A 12,775-nucleotide genomic window follows, 5' to 3' on the forward strand; every position below is an offset into this window, starting at 1 on the left:
GTTTTCACAGAGAGCGACTAGCCCAGGGCCAGGATGAAACCCCCAGTCCCACGCCCCAGCCTCCATGCCGGTTCCCCCACAGCTGATCCCCCTCTGGACTTGATTTTAATTCAAGGGCAGATCATGTATCAAATTAACTTGACTCTGGAACAACTGTAAACAATCAATAAATTATAGAAACAGAACTCTGTAGCTGGAGGGGACCCTGGAAGTTACAGGGCTGGTGGTTTGCAGCTGTCTGATTACCCGCAGGACTGTGAACACAGGCTGCGTGGATGGGCATGGGGACCCACTGACTCTAGAGGCTCCTGATTTTATAAGTGAGGAATCTGACAGCCACCCAGGGCCCCCACCAGCCCATAAAGGATGGGAGGACAAGAACATCACAGACCCTCTGGGAAGTGTCTGCCCGTTTGGAAGCTGGGCTTATTTTGGCCTGTAAGAGGGAAAAAACTACCACAGAGGACCTGGATGCCAGGGCTGGGGCATTTGGAGTGTCCCCCAGGGGGAATTGAGGACTCCTCCAGACTTCTGAGACAGTGAGAGGACCCAGCCTGAGCAGAAGGGTGGTTCCATCAGGGAACCTGGGCACAGAGGGCCTCGGCTCAGCACTTTCCAAAGACAAGGCTTGAGGCTGGGATTCTTGGAGCTCTTTGTTCAGCCCTGTGCATACCTGTCAAATCTGAAAATTGGAACCCCCCCAAAAGCTTATTATTGTTATTCTTTTCAGTCTTTTTAAAAGACATAAAGGCATGAAAAGCGAGAGAGTGCAAAAATGTGCATGTGGCCAGAGGGAGCCCTGTTCGCCAACCTGAAATCTCTGTTTCTCGTTAATTAGAGGAGCCGAGAAATCACCCTTCAAAAGCTGGCTTTTCAACCAAAACTGCCAACTGCTCATCCTTTTTGCAGGAACCACACTGCTGGCCACCTCTGGAGCCCGAGCCCTGGATGGCCCAGTGCCCTGGCTACACAAGTGGAATGGCCACTCTCCCCACTCAGTCTGCTAACTACTGCCGAGAGGGTCCCTGGCTCAGCCTCTTTATCTGTCACCGCCAGGAGCAGGGCCGTCCTCATGCTCCTCGTGGAGCCGGGCTGGCGGAGCTGCTGTTCCCCCATGCCAGGGCTGGCCGCTGCTCCTCTCCCCACTTCCAGGATCTGGATCCCGTCCAGCCCTGGGCTCACTCCCTGGCTGGCTCCACTCTGGCTCACAGAGCACGGGAACAGCTGGGGAAGTAGTGCTGGCGGGTGGTGGCAGCTCCAGGAGCTGGACCTGCAAGCATAGAGGCTTCCTCTCCTGCTTGGCTGTGCTGGGGCAGTCAGAGACCACACAGGGGTCCAGGGACGGTGGGCACCAAGGGGCTCATGTAACGTGAGGTCTCAACCCCACACGGATGGGGAAGGGGAACCCTGGACACCAGGCTTCCCACCATGAAGGATTGTGATGCTGCAATTTACAAAAGGAGAAATAAATTTGGCCTTATTCCCTGATCCCAGCAAAGAGCTCCCCAACCCTTGGCATTACCTAGGGGAGGAGACTGAAAAAGTGTCCTTATTATGTGACTGAAGTGCCTGGAGGGCTGGCACTTCCAGTCCCTCCCCTGAGCTCTGGGGAGTGGGCAGAGCTGGAGACCGAGTCAATCACCAATGGCCAATGCCTCTTTCATTCCACAAAGCAGCAGAACGGATGGCATGACTGGTTCACGACTATATTCAGAGGCGGCAAAAACTCACAGAGCAGTAGAAGAAACCTCTCAAATTCTGGTGGAGGCTGGGGGTGGGGATGGAGAAGAAAGGGAGGGGTCTTGAGGAAAGAAGGAAGAAGTAAACGGGCAGAAAAACTTGTGCAGGAAGAAAAGAAACAGCTAGTAAAGCAAGAGAGGATGCTTCATGCTGGCCTGGGAGACATCCACTTAGGGTCATCCCAAAGGTCTGAGCCAGCTCCTGGAGGATGCAATGACATACGATTGCTAGCCCAGGGGTGGGGTGGGAAGGAGCATCACATGCCTGGGTTTCCTTCTAGCCCCATCTCTGAAGTTTAAATTTCTTACACACACCTTATGATGAATCTGAACATCCATGGCATCTCCTGAGTTCATGTTTGTTGGCTCTAAGGGGATGGTGGACAAGTTGGGGCCCCAGCTAAAGGTATAGAGAAAGTCCTAACCCTCAGCTCCAGTCAACCCAGGCAAGAATAGCATCTTTACTGTGGGCTATGAGTCACTTTCAGAGGCTGAAAAATACAAGACAATGGGTCCTTCAGGCTCTCTCCTACCCAGTCTGCCTCACATTCTGGCTGGAAAGACAAGGAGAAAAGTGGGGGAAGCTGCCATCTCGGATCTCCAGACCACTGCGTGGTCCCTCTGCGCCTCAATGCCACGTGGGGTCCCGCAGAGTCAGAGGTGGAAGTGCCAAGTTGCAGAGCTGTTCTAGTGCTGGAATGGGGGTGTGATGATGGGGTAATGGCAAAGGGAACAGCTTCTCAGAGTGAGAAGCACTTGGAATGGGTAGTTAGCCCCTTGGTTCTGGAACCAACTCAGGAGGTGGGAGTAAGCACTCTTCTCCTGGCCCCGAGGTTTCAAGCAAAGACATCCTCCAGAAAGGGGAGGCAGATGTGTTGGAGGAAAGAGTCTAGGGAAAACCCAAGCTAAATTTCTTACCTCCTGGCAGAAAGGGGGTAAAAAGACCCCTGAGTGGGAGGTGAGTTTGGGGAGTTCCAGGGACAAGGCAGTGGAAGGGGTAGCAAAGCAGGGAAGGTTTACCCACAGCCTCAGCGTGACTCAGCCAAGCATCTGCTGGAGACGTTCACAGAAACCTCAGGCTTCGTAAAGTACCCGAGGACCTCCCAGAACCTTCATGATTAGTCTGGGTAGGGAAGAGGAAGGCTGGCCGTAGGAATTTGAAAGAAAAAAATAAGGCTGCAAGCTCAGGTCTTAGAGACTAAAAGAGAAATGTCACAGGGAGAGAGGTTAGCAGCTTCCCCCGGATAGGGTGGGAATGGGATATTCCAAACCTGCCCCCAGGACAAGAAACCAGGTCTAGCTCATGGTTCCACCCTCCCACTTTCGGTTCCCATATGGATTAGTGTTGTTCAACTGCTCAGTTGTGTCCAACTCTTTGGGACCCCATGAACTGCAGCATACCAGGCTTCCCTGTCCTTCACTATTTCCTGGAGTTTGCTCAAACTAATGTCTATTGAATCGATGATGCCATCCAAACATCTCATCCTCTGTCACCCCCTTCTCCTCCTGCTCTCAATCTTTCCCATCCTCTGTCACCCTCTTTTGTTCTTACCTTTAATCTTTCCCAGCATTAGGGTTTTTTCCAATGAGTTGGCTCTTCGCATCAAGTGGCCAAAGGATTAGAGCTTCAGCATCAGTCCTTCCAATGAATATTCAAGATTGATTTAAGATTGACTGGACTCTCAAGAGTCTCCTCCAGCACCACAGTTTGAAAGCATCAGTTCCTTGGCATTCAGCCTTCTTTATAATCCAACTCTCACATCTGTACATGACTTCAGGAAAAACTATAGCTTTGACTATATGGACCTTTGTTAGCAAAGTGATGTCTCTGCTTTTTAATATGCTGTCTAGATTTGTCAGAGCTTCTTTTTTTCTTTATCCATATGGATAGAGGGGTTTTAAGATGAGCTGCTTAGCATCTCTGAAATATCTTTGGAGTTGGAGAAGATGTAGGTCACAGGTCAGAACAAGCTGGACCGGGCCTTGGGGAGGCTCAGAGCTCCCACAGCTCCCGTGCACAGCCCCCTGGCTGGCAGAACCGAAGGTGATACGGGTGCAAATCAGAGCAGGGGAGACCCACCTGGCCATCCCAGAGGTTAGGTCCCACGATGATACTCCCTGGTCCTTCTCCAGCAGCATCTCACCCAGGATCTGCTGAGGGATGCAACAGAGTTTGACCTCTAAGGCTGGTTCAGGACACAGCGCCCCTGTAAGGTGTGTGGTGATGGGCCAGGAATTCCGGGGATGACCTGAGGGTAAGAGAACTCATGCTGTACCCCGAAAGTCTGTCAGTGTGATCCAGGTTACTGGGACAAATTCTCATTCAGTCCAGGTATTAATGTACTACCCTGCAATACGGCTGAATCAATATCCAGCAACACTATGGCTTCTGATCCCAGCTATTCACCCCCACCTCCAAGGGCCTGAGGGGCAGGGCTGCATGCTTTCTAAGGCAATTGCACTGGTGGAGAAGCCTTGGGGAGCAGGGCCCAGGAGACTAGCCCCCTCAGCTTAAAGGGTCTGCCCTCCATGGATGAGAAGGGTTTGCAGGAGCGGGGCATGGCCTCGGATACTACAGGAACCTAGAGTGCTTAAATCAGCAACAGTGTAAGCCACCACATTAAGAATATCCAGTGAGGGCTTCCCTGGTGGTCTAGTGCTTAAGAATCCGCCTTGAAATGCAAGGGGCACTGACTCAATCCCTGGTCCAGGAAGTTCCCACATGCTGCAGAGCACCTAAGCCTGTGCCCCACAGTTACTGAGCCCACAAGCTGCAACTACAGAAGCCTGTGCACCCAGAGCCCTGGCTCCACAAGAACAGAAGCTGTAGCAGTGAGAAACCCTCTCACCACAACTAGAAAAGCTCACATGCAGCTACAAAGACCCCGCCACAGAATAAATAAATAGATCTTAAAAAATGAAAAAGAAAGAGAACACCCGATGAATAGCATTTTATAGGAAAACCCAGTCTGCCCAAAGTGCGGAGAAGCGGAAGGTGAGGATTGAAAGTGCCATTAATGCCCGACTGTGGACGTCTTCGCACACCAGCTAAGAGGTGTGGGCTCTTCCTTGTAAGCAAGGGGAAGGCGCTGAGGGGGCAAGAAGCAAGTGGAATTTGTGTCCAGAGGTATGCTGGCAGCACCGCTCATGCCCTCCAAAGGGCCCCTCCCTCTTCCATGCTTCTCACCCGTGCCAGCTCCTGCCCTGGCCAGCTTTCCAGGTCAGTACTTGGCACTGAGAGGTTATTAAACGTGATTCTCTGAGTGCATAAATGGATAGTGTGACATCTATGGGAATCCAAAGGGAAGGAGTGTAAAGAACACTAAATATGACACCACATTTACAACCACCATTTAAAAACTCAATGGTAAAAAAGAAATTATTATTCAATTATTTTTCTTAGGCAGAGACATCTATCTGAAATAAATATTTTGGTAAGCCATTTATGGTAAGTTACATGATCATCAGAAATGATCACAGAACAGCCTTTAAGGAAAGCGGCTCTAGTTAACCCCGTCGCCCTCTGCTTCACCATGATCTGTATGGAGTTTCTACAAGTCTGGGAGTGGAGGCTGGGCACGGCTGCTCTGTTTCTCATGAAAAAAGAGGGGACAGTCACCCAGATCAGGCACTTCCTGGGGACAGGGAAATGGAAAGACACTCAGAGAAAGGATTTTTCGAGTAGCAGAACATCTGAAATGGATCTTTAAGTCATTTGCTGTAAACCCTCCCTAGGGATCCTCCTTGGCTGACTTGGGCTCTTGGGTCAGAGGATTATCCATTTCGAGTTCTGTTCCCAAGCTGGTGCAGGATACAAAGAGGCTGTTCCCATAAATGCTAGGACCTGAGTATGAGAGACAGCTGACATCTGGCACCGGTGGACGGACCATGAGTCATTGAAGCTGGACAGGCCCTGAAGACAGCCTCCAGGAGGACACAGGGCTGGGGAGAGGCAGGCGGCTGGCATGAGGGTGAGAAAATCCCCGGGGACAGTGGACAGATCCAATGGCTCCTTCACCGGTCCACCACTAACACCAGAACCTGCTCGGGTCCCTGTTTTCTCTGTTTGTTTGATGATCTTTGATTCTCACAACTTAGCAGGCGAGTAGAACACAGGGAAGGCAGGACACCAAGAGGACAAAGACTCAAAGGAAGTTTTTTCAGGGGGAAAAAATAAATAATAATAGGCTTTCACACCAAGCACTGCTCTGGGAATTCAACTGTTCACCCTGTGTTCTAAGTGTACATTTACTAAGAAAGCAAAAATAAACCAGATGAAAGGCATTGAAATCCTCCCAGAAAGAAGGCTTCCCCAGCTTGTACCCCACCATCACTTCGCCCCATGAGTCTCTGGAGCGCGGTGCAGCTAGCCACAGAAACGGAAGGCTGTAATTAAAAGGAGACTGGCTGGTGCTGATGCTCAAATTAAACTACTTTAAACAACAACAACAACATTTTCAATAAAGAGAGGCCAAACTCAGCATGCTTTAGTCATTACTGGAGCACTTTTCTTCCAGGAGGGTTAGCAAATAGGAAGTACAGGGCCTTGAAATTTTGATCAAGCAAAGTGTTTTAAAGGGTTTTTATTTCCTCCCTGTTCATTAAAATTGCACTACTGTGATTCTATTCTGTGTATAAACTAACTACACACACGCCTGCTGTGTTGCTTCTACCCAATGAGGACAATAGGACCCCTCTGCAGGAGCGAATATCTCTTTTAGGATCTGTTGGGGAAAAGCCATACAGACAAAAGTATAAATGAAAATAGCCCCATATATGTTTTTATATATATATATACACACACACACATATATATATATAAACATACAAAAGCAAGTGTCTATCTCCATCACTAGGGTAGTGGCTTTGAACTTGAGAACATAAGAAAAATATGTCTATTAGAACAAAGAAACAGATCTAAACTTGGGAATATGACTTACAGGGGCCCAGAGGCCCCTCACACCATGACTGAACCGGGGAGAACTGAAACTCAGCGTCCCAGAGAAGAGAAGGACCCTGACCATTGCAGCCTGGAGCCTGCTATTCCCAACACAGCCCCTCCCTTTTGGCTCAGCGACAAGAAAGGAAGGGAAAGAAAAAGAGAGAAGTGGGAGGAGAGGGAGAGAGACCTGGATGAGAGAAAAGAAAAGTGATGAGATGGAAGGAAAGATTTCCAAGTGCCTTTGGTCACAGTAAGAGAAAGCAGTTCAAGTCAGATTACGAGAAACAGAGATGTACTTTCAAGACAAAGGGGTGATTCGTGGAAATCCACTCAAGTGGGCCTTGGGAAAGTTCTAGAGCAAGGGCCTAGACTATCTTCAGGCCCCCAGGCCACCCTCCAGGCTCTTTCAGCTCCCCGCCCTACGCCTCCCACCATCAAATTCCAGTCCAGTACCCTCACTTCTCAGCCCTCAGAGAAGTGCACACAAAGACACACGGAGTCTCAGGATCACACACGTGTGTCCGCACACCTAGCTGCATGCAGCAGCCAGCTGGCCATCTCCGCATCCCAAGTCCAACCTCCCCGCAGTGAGACTCTGATTGGCATACACACCCACCTCAGCCCAGTACTGCAGGGAGGGGTCACATGATGCGAACATGGGCCAGAGCCCAGCTCCGGAGCCGAAGCTGGGGGGTTGGGGGCGGTCCTCGAGCAAGAGGGATCACCCAAAAACACAGGTGAGGAAGGCTCTGGAAAATGACAGCAGATGGGGAGTGAGTGGCAGTCAGATGGATTTACCTGGAGGCCAGTGGTGCCCTGGGTGAGGGCAGTCTCAGGGGCGCGAAGGGCTGACAGACAGACATCCATGGGAAGGAGAGGTGGGGGGACAACACTGGAATATTTGGGCTGGGGACACAAGGAGAGGGAGGGAGTCACAACTGGGAGGTTAGGGATCCTAAAGGAGTGTTTCCAAAGGGAAAAGTTCTGAACACATTTGACTGATGATGGAAAAGAGCCAGTAGATGGAAATTTGCTGTGTGACACAGACAGCTCAACCCAGTGCTCTGTGACAAGCCGGGATAGGGTGGCATAGGGCCGGAGATGGGAGACAGGTTCAAGAGGGGGGGACGTGCGTATTCCTATGGCTGATCCATGTTGATGTTTGGCAGAAACCAGCACAATATTGTAAAGCAATTGCTGCTAAGTCGCTTCAGTCATGTCTGACTCTGTGCGCCCCCATAGACGGCAGCCCACCAGGCTCCCCCGTCCCTGGGATTCTCCAGGCAAGAACACTGGAGTGGGTTGCCATTTCCTTCTCCAAAGCATGAAAGTGAAAAGTGAAAGTGAAGTCGCTCAGTCGTGTCCGACTCAGCGACCCCATGGACTGAAGCCTGCCCAGCTCCTCCATCCATGGGATTTTCAAGGCAAAAGAGTACTGGAGTGGGGTGCCATTGCCTTCCTCCAATAAAAAAATCTTTAAAAAGAGCCAGTAGAGGAGGAACATTGGATCCCAAGAAGGCAGGTGGAAATGCTGGCTTTGGGAAAGAGGGGGGACAATTCTTCCATCTCAACAGAAATGAAGCAGAAAACAAAAAGCGGTCAGAGCTTGTAATCAAAGCATCCCAACGAAGTGGTGTGTGTGTGTGTGTGTGTGTGGTGTGTGTGTGTACACACATGCACAAGCATGCAAGGGAAAGGAAGTAGGGGGACACTCTGTGTAGACCGTGGACATGGACTGAACGAATGAATTAATAAATAATGAGCTGATGAGTGAGTACTCAACACATCTGGTGAGAGACTACAAACCAGGCCTGCGCTTTTTTTTGAGAAGATTTGTCCTCAAGTTGCCACCTATGCCCCTTGGCAGAACAGTATCTGGACTAGCAGACAGGAACCATCCCATTACCCCCTGGAAATGGGCCATCCGGCTGCCCACAGACAAGCCAAACTTCTACTCTAAAACATTTTAAATTAACTATAAAAGCTGGAGGAGTGTGATTAAGCCCCTACAGCTGCAAATCACAGAGCGTGCAACAACTGGCCTTGGATCATTTGAAGGGCCATTGTTACAAGTGAAAACAACAGGCAGACGTCCCTGGCTGGGTCCCTCTCCTCCACCACCGCCTGGATACCCTCCACACCCCAGTAGGTACCGGATCCGCCTGCGCAGGACACCCCACTCTGCAGGGCCCCAAGGTCAGGAATAAAGCCCCCTGGAATAACTGGGCTGTTGAATTTCAAATCAAATCACCCCCACAGGCCCATCTTCTCCAGTTCCTGGGCTCATTAGAGCTCAGATAATGGAACGGCTCCTCCCGCTAATGGCCCACGAGCAAGTGAAGGAGGGAAACCAGCCCCTCTTCTACTTTCTGAAGAGAACCAGGGAGGAAATGGTCACTGACTATAGCCCCAAAGTTTTTAAGGAGTTTTGGAAGAACTTCCTACCATGAGTGATCTGGAGCATGAAGAATGGATTCACCAGGAGGCAGTGGTTACAGGCAGAATAGACATTCATCCATGCGTCCTAGTGACCGATGTCCAGTGCTCTAGAAGGTCCCACAGCTAATCTCACCAGTAGGCAGGAGGTATGAGAGATTCCTGGAGCCAGAGGAGGTCTTCAGAGGCTGCAGGACTGCCTGCCAGGGAAGTGACATTGGCTGGGAGCTGCCTGACTTGTGTTGATCTGTGCTATTTGAACCCCAGGGTCTGGACAATGACGCACTCTCCAGGGACAGTGAAGAATGTGATAGCAACTGGACAGCTGGAAATAGAGAAGTCAACCAAGATGTTCCTAGTAATCAGCCGTGTGTGCAGGGCTCAGCTGCACAGGTCCGCTGCTGCTGGAAAAACAGGAGGCATTCTGGTCTTGCAACATTCCTGAGCCAGGACTCCACTGGCGCCTCTGCCAGGGTCCACGAGAACAGAGTGCCCCTTACTGCCCCGCACTATGATGCTGAGCCTTAGCCGCCCTCCAATCACATTCACTTGCTTAGAAATCATCTGACCTTCAGAAAGTGATACCTAACAAGGAAGAGGACTTGAAGTTGGGGGTTCTATGCAAAAGAAAGCTAAGAGCAGCCCCCTAATTGTGTGGGGACCCAGCAAGTGTTCCCAAAAGGACAAAAGCGGTTTGGTTTCCTCCACAAATGAGATGTGTTGTCAAATGCCCGGTACCCAGAAGGTGAAAAGGTAAACAGGTTCTACTTGGTCCTATTAAAACCACTCCCACTAAATTGAATGGAAACAAAGGGATTCATGGCTCCAGGGCTCTCCTAGCCCTCTCCAGCCATCAGGGTGGGTGGGAATCACTTCTTACAGGCAAGTGACCTCAGGAAAGAGAATTAGGATTCCTCAACCAAATTCTACCTCATCCCTGATCTGTTCTTCCTGTTGTTGTTCTTAGCTGGGAAGAAACTTTAGGGTCACCCCAAGCAATGCAGTGACCCATCTGAGTCCCCTTCCAGCTTTCCATCCATCATGAAACCTGCAAAGGAATTGTTAAGAATCCCAAGGACCTGGTATGTGAGTGTCCCAGCAGTCTCAGAAGAGGAAAGAGATGTGGACGGGCTTCTCAGGTGGCTTGTTGGTAAAGAATCTGCCTTCAGTGCAGGAGACACAGGTTCAATCCCTGGGTTGGGAAGATCCCCTGGAGAAGGAAATGGCAACCCACTCCAATATTCTTGCCTGGGAAATCCCATGGACAGAGGAGCCTGAAGGTCTACAGCCCATGGAATCACAAAGAGTTGGACGTGACTTAACGACTCAACAACAACAACAAAGGGATGTAGACACCAAAGTTTCACAACCCAAAGGCCTTGGCCAGCCCAATTATGTCAGGTGATGGGGAAGCAAGAGTGAGCTATCACCATGGCAACCAGAAGGACCACCTGTGACTCAGGGATCTCTCCTCCTGGGCCACCCCCAGCAGATTCTTACAATCTGCCAGGCAGGGAAAAGGGGGGTGTGCTCACTAAGAGGAAACTAAGGCCTTCCTTCTTCTGGTCCCAGACCCCCAACCCAGTCCCACACTTTCTGTGTCCTCGTCTGCCGGGGAACGAGGGGGCAGTCCATTTCATAACCAATATGTAGGTGTTGAATGCCTCCTGTGTGGAGGGCTCTGGGTTCTGCCCCAGGGGACACAGGGCAGTGTGGACAACATAGTGAACACAGTCTCTGAAATGCAAGTCAGACGCCCATCAGGGCTGAGGAGCTGCGGCTCCTGGAGGAGGGCATGACTGATTCCACCCCTGGGGATCCAGGAGACTCACAGAGGAGGTGACCTCAGGGCTGGAACATTGAGCAGCTCATTATGAACTGGCAGACAGTACTTCCAGCTGGGCTGGGAACACTTCTCAGCTCCCCAAGGCAGAGGAGTTCGTCTGCAGTCAGGGCCTGGCCCCGGGAGCCCGGGTCACGCCAGGCCACGTTCCTGGCTGTATGCTGGTGGGGTGCCAAGGGCTTTGCCTTCCCCAATGTCCCCACCGCCCCGGTGCCTCCTGCTCCTCCTGCCCTGGTCCAGCTCTGACCCATTCCTTTCCCTTCTAAAAATGCCCCGTTCATGCACCAACTGCCGTGAACTCACCAACATTACCATCCTACTTGAAACACCTTTTTAAACATTTACAAAAATGGAGACGATAAATTAATGCACCTCCATCACCTAAATTCAACAGTTTTCACCTCACAGCTAGTTGCGTTTCAGGCATAACCCAGCTTGCTTTTCCCATCCTCCACCCTAGACAACATACCATTTCATCTGTAATTATTATAGAAAGTATCTCAAAAAGATCAGTTTTCTTAATCCACATCCACAAGACTGTTCCTTTAAAAAATATCAGTTTCTGAATATTATCAAATATCCAGTCAGTGATCCCAAGTCTGGATTTCTCAGACTGCATCCTCAAGATGTCATTTGATATGTTACTCTGTCCCTCGACTTCTCTGTAAAAGGATATTTAGATCTAGAGACTGAGTGATTATTTTTGGCAAAAACTTCAAAGGCAGTGGTACCTTCCATCAGCAAGTACAGCAAGTCTGGTCAGTTCCTTCTGAGATGTTAACAGACATGGATGCCAGATCCATCCATTTCTTAGAGGTAGTCACACGGTGATGCTCTAATTCCATAACTCCTTCATTGATTGGCCGGAATGCTTCTAAAAGAAGAGAAACTTCATATTGGGGGCAGGGAGGACAGAATGAATACTCGATTCTTTCCCTTCTTATACCAGTTTCCCAGAGGTTGAATTGCTTTCCTAACATTCTTCAAAAGTAACCAAAGAGTGTCTGATTTTTAGCATCATTATAAAGGCTTGGATTTGGGGACTTCCCTGGTAGTCCAGTGGTTAACAATCCACCTTGCAATGCAGGGGACACTGGGTTCAATCCCTGGTTGGGGAACTAAGATTCCACACGCTGTGGAGCAACTGAGCCCATGTGCCACACCTAGAGAGTCCACGCACCCGCAACTAAGACCTGACATGGCCACATAAATATTAAAAAATAAAAACAAAGGCTCGGATTTCAGCACATCTGATGTGCTTTAATCCACTGAAGTCAATCCCTTGCAGTCATCAAGGGAATTGTGGCGTCTGAATTGTCTCCTCTTTTGCCAGTAGGACTTTGGCTCCTGCGTCCACTCTGACATTTCTCTGCTTTCTGGGGTGACAAGATGGTCCGGGCTCATCTTGTACATTCATCTCAGTCTTGTTTATTTCAATAGCAGATCCCCTGACCCCCGCCTCCAATCTGTCTTTGTCTTCACTGCAGCTAGATTAATCTTTCCTCAAATTAATTTTAGCTGTTTCTCTTCTTGGGAGACAGTGTGATCCAAGAAAGAAACAGGACCTTTGGAACTCAGGAGAACTGGGTTTGAAAGTTGGCCACATCAATTACAAGATGTGATTACATCATCTTCTGAGCCTCAACTGCCTCGTTTGTAAAAACAGGAATAATAATATCTTACCTTAGAGGATTATGGTAAAGACTAAATAAATGTAAAGCGACTGGTTTAGAATCTGGTAAATAGTAAATACATGTTGCATCCATTCCTTTTCTTCTTGTTCTTTTTGAGTGGTCCCTAGTGCCACTCGCTTTG

General features: G+C 49.8%; 1 protein-coding gene across 1 annotated transcript in view; it reads right to left on the reverse strand.

The window, feature by feature from the left end:
* Nucleotides 1-12,775, reverse strand: part of LOC145531486 (uncharacterized) — a 94,449-nt gene that overhangs the window by 62,392 nt on the left and 19,282 nt on the right. The window contains exons 6-9 of the transcript XR_014072477.1: nucleotides 11,692-11,834; nucleotides 10,197-10,327; nucleotides 9,127-9,518; nucleotides 3,820-3,988 (exon numbers count right to left, since the gene is read on the reverse strand). The gene's annotated coding sequence lies outside the window, so the exon portion shown is untranslated. The remainder of the gene's footprint in view (nucleotides 1-3,819; nucleotides 3,989-9,126; nucleotides 9,519-10,196; nucleotides 10,328-11,691; nucleotides 11,835-12,775) is intronic.

This window comes from Giraffa tippelskirchi, chromosome 13 (genome assembly GCF_054371585.1).
Source record: "Giraffa tippelskirchi isolate mGirTip1 chromosome 13, T2T-mGirTip1v1.2.pri, whole genome shotgun sequence".
Classification (NCBI taxonomy): Eukaryota; Metazoa; Chordata; class Mammalia; order Artiodactyla; family Giraffidae; genus Giraffa; species Giraffa tippelskirchi.